The sequence below is a fragment of the Panthera uncia genome, chromosome B4, assembly GCF_023721935.1.
Source record: "Panthera uncia isolate 11264 chromosome B4, Puncia_PCG_1.0, whole genome shotgun sequence".
Classification (NCBI taxonomy): Eukaryota; Metazoa; Chordata; class Mammalia; order Carnivora; family Felidae; genus Panthera; species Panthera uncia.
In genome coordinates, this window is record NC_064809.1 from 135,223,027 (window position 1) to 135,228,942 (window position 5,916).

Genomic DNA, 5,916 nt, shown 5'->3' on the forward strand with positions numbered 1-5,916 from the left:
GATGGCTCCTCTGCGCGTCCCGGGAGGGCGCCGCGCATCAACCTGCGGCGGCGGCGGCTCCGGGCGGCTCCAGGTGGCTCCCGCGCGGGCTCGGCCTGGCGGCGTGGGAAGCGGGGCGGGCCCGGGCAGGGCGGGGGCAGCGCTCCGGGAGCGGGCTGGGCCGCTCCGCGCCGCTCAGACCCCGGCGGCCGGCTGCTGCCTGGGCGGTGCGCTCGGCCCGCGCCCCCTCTGCCCGCGCTCTCCCCGCCCCCGGCCCCGCCGGGCCCCGCCCCCGGCCCCGCCGCGTATTGTTCGGCCCCGGGGGGGAGCCGGCCCGGAGGTGCGCGCCGGGAGGATCGCTATGGAGACGCGGGGGCGCAGCCGGGGCGGGGGCGGGAGGCCGGGCCCACTCCCCCTGCGGCCTCCCACCCGGCCTCCCCGGGAGGGGTGGGGGGGGCGGGGCCGAGGGAGCCCGGCCGGGAAAGGCGGGGCAGGGGGCCCCCGGGCGGCCGCTACCAGTGGGGCGGTGGCTCTGCTGGTCCCTGGCTGGGCGCGGCCCGGAGCGCCCCCCCCCCCCCCCGCCAGCCTACGCCGGCAGAATCTGTCGGCGGATTCCGCCGCGCAGGTGGGACCCGGGAGGGGACAGAGGGGTGCGGAGGTGCCCGGGAGGGGGCCGGATTGCCCGCCCCGGGTTGCGGACCGCGGGTAGCGCTGGAGTGCGGTTACACGTTTACAGCAACATGCCGGAGGCTAAGGTGCTTTTACCGCCGCAGAACTTCCCTGGGCTTGGAAACGCGATAGGCAACTAAGCGAATCCGTGTCCCACTGGGTTTAAAGCGCAACTTTTAAACGAAAAGGAAAATGACCCGGGTTGACATTTGGGATTTGGCGTGGGGACGGCGGAGGCGCCCGGTCCGAGCGTTCGCGGTCGCGCGGTCCGGTCGGGGGGCCTTCTGGCTCCTCCCGCAGCGCGGCCGGGGATCGGGGAGCCACCTGCGGGCGCTTTGTAAGTGTGACAGCACCCCTTTCACCGCCTCCACGCCCAGGGCCTCCTGCGGGGAAAAGACGACACAAGAGAGCTTTAGACCTGACCAACGCACCGCCGCCTTGTGCGGGAAACGGGTGGACATCCCCCCCCCCCCCCCGCCCCGCCGCCTCCTGCGGAGCACAGCTTGTGGGGCGGGGGGTTAGGACTCTACCACACCCCCACCTGCGGCGAGGCTTTAGTATTGTGCCACCCCTGGCTGGCACGCACTCGCCCTCCGGAGAACTCTGGGTGCCAGAACCCCAGTCCAGCTCCTAGGCCTGTCAGTGGCGTCTCTCCTTCCCAGAAGGCTCCCTGGGTCGGTCGGGTAGAAAGATCTGGGTGAGAGGTGTTGCGAGCCTGTACTTTTGACAAGAGAGGTGCTCGCCCCCACAGTTCCAGACTGAGCACAGGTGGGGTAGGGGTCAGCAGAAAATGACCAACTCCACCAATAGCGCTCAAAGCTACTGGATACAATATCTTTAGGCTGAAGCCAAAAATGAGCATTTTCTTCCCATTAGCAACGACTTAAAGAGGTTATTATTAGCCTTAAATGTAGATTTGCTTTAGAATCTTTTAATCTGGGAGTTTCCACTGGCAAGCCCTTTCGGGAAATGTGTGCATGGAGGGAGGGGAAGGAAAGAGAGCAGTCCATCATCCCTCAAGTGTGACTGTCCGGGACCTCCTTCCTCTTGGTTGGGGAGGATCAGATGGCAGGAGTTTTCCAGTGGGGAGGACAAGGAGGATCCCGAGCCCAGAGCTTTGCAGTGGAAAGCTCCAGGCCAGGGTGAGGGGAAGGCAGAGAGACTGGCCGGAGAGAACCCCAGAGTATTTCTCAAAAGGAACTTTAAATAGATTGGGTTGGGGTTTATATAAACAAAGGGCTCTGCTGCACTGTGCCTGCCGGTTTTTGAAAATTCAAGTGCAGTGAATGAGTTTGGGTGTGGGCCTAGTTTCCCCGAACAAGACACCTGCAGGCTGTGAGGTAACCGCCAGGGCCACTCTGAGCCACTTCCTGGTCCCAGGGTGGGGGGAGGAAGGAACGCATGGACAGAGCTGGCTAACATGATGTCCCAAGAGAGCGAGCGAGAGAGAGAGACCCCAATGTTCCGTTCACGTGTGGGTTCCCAAGCAGGCCCAGACTGCGTGTTTAGGAATGCGCACAGAGGAAAGATTCAGAAACTGCAAGGAGGTGATGTGAGTGTGGTCAGGAGGAGGGCTGGGCAGCGGGGGACGTCCAGTTCTGGACAGGGCTAGCGGCTTTATGATCCTACATCGAACTCGGTGCACAGGCTTTATGCACCTTTCTGTATGCACAGGCACTGTGTCTGCAGTGTTAACGAATGGGGGTGGGGGGTTGCGGAAAACAGGCTGCAGCTGGCGTGGGGGGTGGGGGGGAACAGGCTGCAGCTGGGGTGGGGGGTTGCGGGAAAGCAGGCTGCAGCTCGCGAAGTGACCGCAGGGGTTCTAGGTGCGTCAGCAGAACACGAATCCGAAAGGGCTGGCGCCTCAGAGGGGTCGCGGTCCAGTTCTGACTCTAAGCGGTTGTGTGACCTTCGCCAGGGCCTAACTCTGGAGGAGATACTGGAAATAAGAGTAGTTTGGATTCCTCGCCTCACTAGAGGATTATTAAGACCTGGTAGGGGCACCTGGCTGGCTCAGTCAGTGGAGCATGGGACTCTTGATCTCAGGGTTGTGAGTTCGAGCCCTGTGTAGGGTAGAGATTACTTTAAACAACAACAACAACAACAACAACCACAGGGCTGCCTGGGTGGCTCAGCCAGTTAAGCATGGGACTTCGGTTCGGGTCATGATCTTGCAGTCCATGAGTTCGAGCCCCGCATCAGGTTCTGTGCTGACTGCTTGGAGCCTGCTTCACATTCTGTGTCTCCCTCTCTGGCTCCCCCCGCTTGCACTCTGTCTCTCTCTCTCTCTCTTTCTCAAAAACACATAAACTTAAAAAAAAAAAAAAAAAAAGAAAAGACTGCATAAAGAGGCTGGCACAGGCCTGGCTCTGGAGCAGGTCTACTAGGGCTAACTTTTCCTGCTACCCTGTCATCATCGTCACTGAGCACCAGGTCATGGTTGTTTGCTCACTTCCTCGGTGGTCCTGGCTGAAATTGTGCACTAAGGGGCGCATGCCCATGCCCGTGCTCATGTAGAGTCAGGGGCTGTAACTTTCATGCAGTTTCCCAGGGGGTCTGTGCTCCGCCCCTGATCCAGTCCACTCTCAGTGTGTTCACCGAAAGTGAACTGAGGTCAGGGGGCAAAGGCATACGCCTGGGGGCTGGCCTGTCCTCTGGTGGCTGTACCTGAGGGGCTGAGCCCCGCCCACCTGCCCTTCCCCCTGGGGGTGGCTCCAAGCGGGAGTCCCTCCCCGCGGGTCCCCACGGTGTCTGAGGATGAGCATCCACTCACTGACTCTGAGGCCCCTCCTGGGGGTGGGGGTGGGGTCACATCAGAGTGGGAGGGGCTTGGAGGTTAGCAGTGGTGCCCGAGCCCGGAGAGGCCACTTGACTATTGGTTTATGTGCCTGGAGGGGCTGCCACTCCTGGGGTCAGGGGCTCAGTGACTCCTAATTGATGTTTATATTTTGCACACGCCCCTGACGTGTTTCACGTGAAGCGAGTGCTTTAAAAAGAAAAACAGGGGCGCCTGGGTGACTCAGTCGGTTAAGTGTCCGACATCGCTCAGGTCATGATCTCACGGTCCGTGAGTTCGAGCCCCGCGTCGGGCTCTGTGCTGACAGCTCAGAGCCTGGAACCTGTTTCAGATTCTGTGTGTCCCTCTCTCTCTGACCCTCCCCTGTTCATGCTCTGTCTCTCCCTGTCTCAAAAGTAAATAAAACATTAAAAAAAAATTTTTTTTAATAAAAAAAGAAAAACAAAAATTTTAAGGCAGAGCTGTGGATCCCTAGCATTGTACATGTTCTGGAAAGCATCTTAAAACATTTTTTGCTGGGGGCTCGAATCAGAACCCACATGAATTCTGGACTCTGTTCCTCACACAGTAAATCCCTGAGCCGATCTTTAAATGGGGAGGAGGCAAAAAGAAACACCCCAGTGGTGAAAGCCAGAAAGCAAGTCTGGGCTGGGGCTTGTTATTTGGGGTGGGGGGAGTTCAGAGGGAACAAGCTCTTGCAAACAGAGTTCATCAAGCCCCTCTTCGCTCCCCGGGGCTCCTCGCCTTGGGTGGGGTTTGACTGGTGGGAAATCCCGAGAAAGTCCAAACTCGGAACAAAGACGGGACCTCAACTGAATTAGAAGGTTAAGAGAAGTGAGGGGGCAAAGGGAGTTTAGAACCTAGTCTAGAATGTTTCATGTACTAGGGCTTTCCTGAATGACCCCGTATCGTTCGTGACAAAAAATAAAATTGTTTTCCTGGTTGGAAGTTACCAGAATCTTCTAAATAGAAATGCTGTGGTTTCTCTCAGGCCCCCAGGCCCTTGGACTGGGGCTTGTGGCCACAGGTCTTGTGTCCTGAGCTACCACGGCATCTCTGGGGAGCCCAGGGTTGAAGGCAGCAAGGGGCCCCTGTCCCGCCCTGGTCCTCAAGCCCACGGAGCAGGTCCTGGGCAGGCCCACCTGGGCCCCCTCAGGCTGCACTGGCCTCTAGTGGCCGAGCACAGTCACTGCCCAACCCGAGTCTCGGAGGTGCCCGCCTCCCTCCCTGCACAAGGGCCCCCCAGGTGCCCTCGGGGAGCAGAGCGCCAGCCGGCAACAGGCCCTCGTGGGCACCTATGCACACGTAATGTAGGCGGTGGAGCCCTGAGAGACCGCCACCCCTGCTGGCCCGAGCAGGCTGGGCCATGCGGCCTCCCGACTACACCGCCACACTGGGGCTTCTGGGACTCAGCAGGTTAAGGTAAGGGGGCCCCTCCCCCTGTGCTGGATGCTTCTTAAACTGAGGCTCACAGCACATGGCAGGGGGCGGAGCTGGCACTCAAACACCTTAGGTCCCCAACCCGCAGGGAATGACCCCGAGGCTGGCCGACCAGGAAGGGTCAGATCCAGTACCCGAGCCCCTGCAGGGGAAGGGAGCAGGTGGAGGGGCTCCCGGGAACCGAGGAAGGCCACAAAAGGCAGGACCAGAGCCGAGCGGAGACCCCGTCCGTGGTGGGAGTGGGGGAGGCAGATGCCACTGAAGACTGGGCACTTGGCTGACGTCCACGGTGGCGAACGTACTTGTATCTGTCACTGTTGTTCCCAGCATCACAAAGCCAGTGGGGGGAAGCCCGTCATCTTAACTTGATTATTTCTACCACCACCTCCCCCCCCCCCCCGCATATCTCCCTTCTTTTTCAAAAAAGATATATTTCACACACCGTAAAATTCACCCTTCTAAAGGTGTATGACTCGGTGGTGTTGAGTGCCTTCACAAAGCTGTGTAACCATCACGCTGTGGGATTCCAGAACGTTCCCATCACCCTGAAAAGAAGCTGGTATCATTAGCAGTCACCTCCACCCCCCACCCCACCCCTGTAGCTCCCTCCTCTGCTGTCTGCCTCTGTGGGCACTTCCTATAAATGGGACCCTACGATGTGCAGCCTTCCATGGCTGGCTCCTTTCCCTGAGCATCATGCTTTCAAGGATCATCCATGTTGTACCACGAATCAGGGCTTTGTTCCTTTTTAGGGCTGCGTAATATTCCATTGTATGGATAGACCACATGTGTCACCCGTTCATCGCCTGATGGGTATTCGGGTTGTTTCCACTTCTTGACTATGAACAACCTCTCTTCCTTTTTTTTTTTTTAAAGTTGCAAAAGCAACTTTTTTTTCCAGTGCAAAGCCCAACACGGGGCTCAGTCTCACAAACCATGAGATCATGACCTTAGCCGAAATCAATAGTCGACGCTCGGGGTGCCTGGGTGGTTCAGTTGGTTAAGCATCTGACTTCAGCTCAGGTCACGAT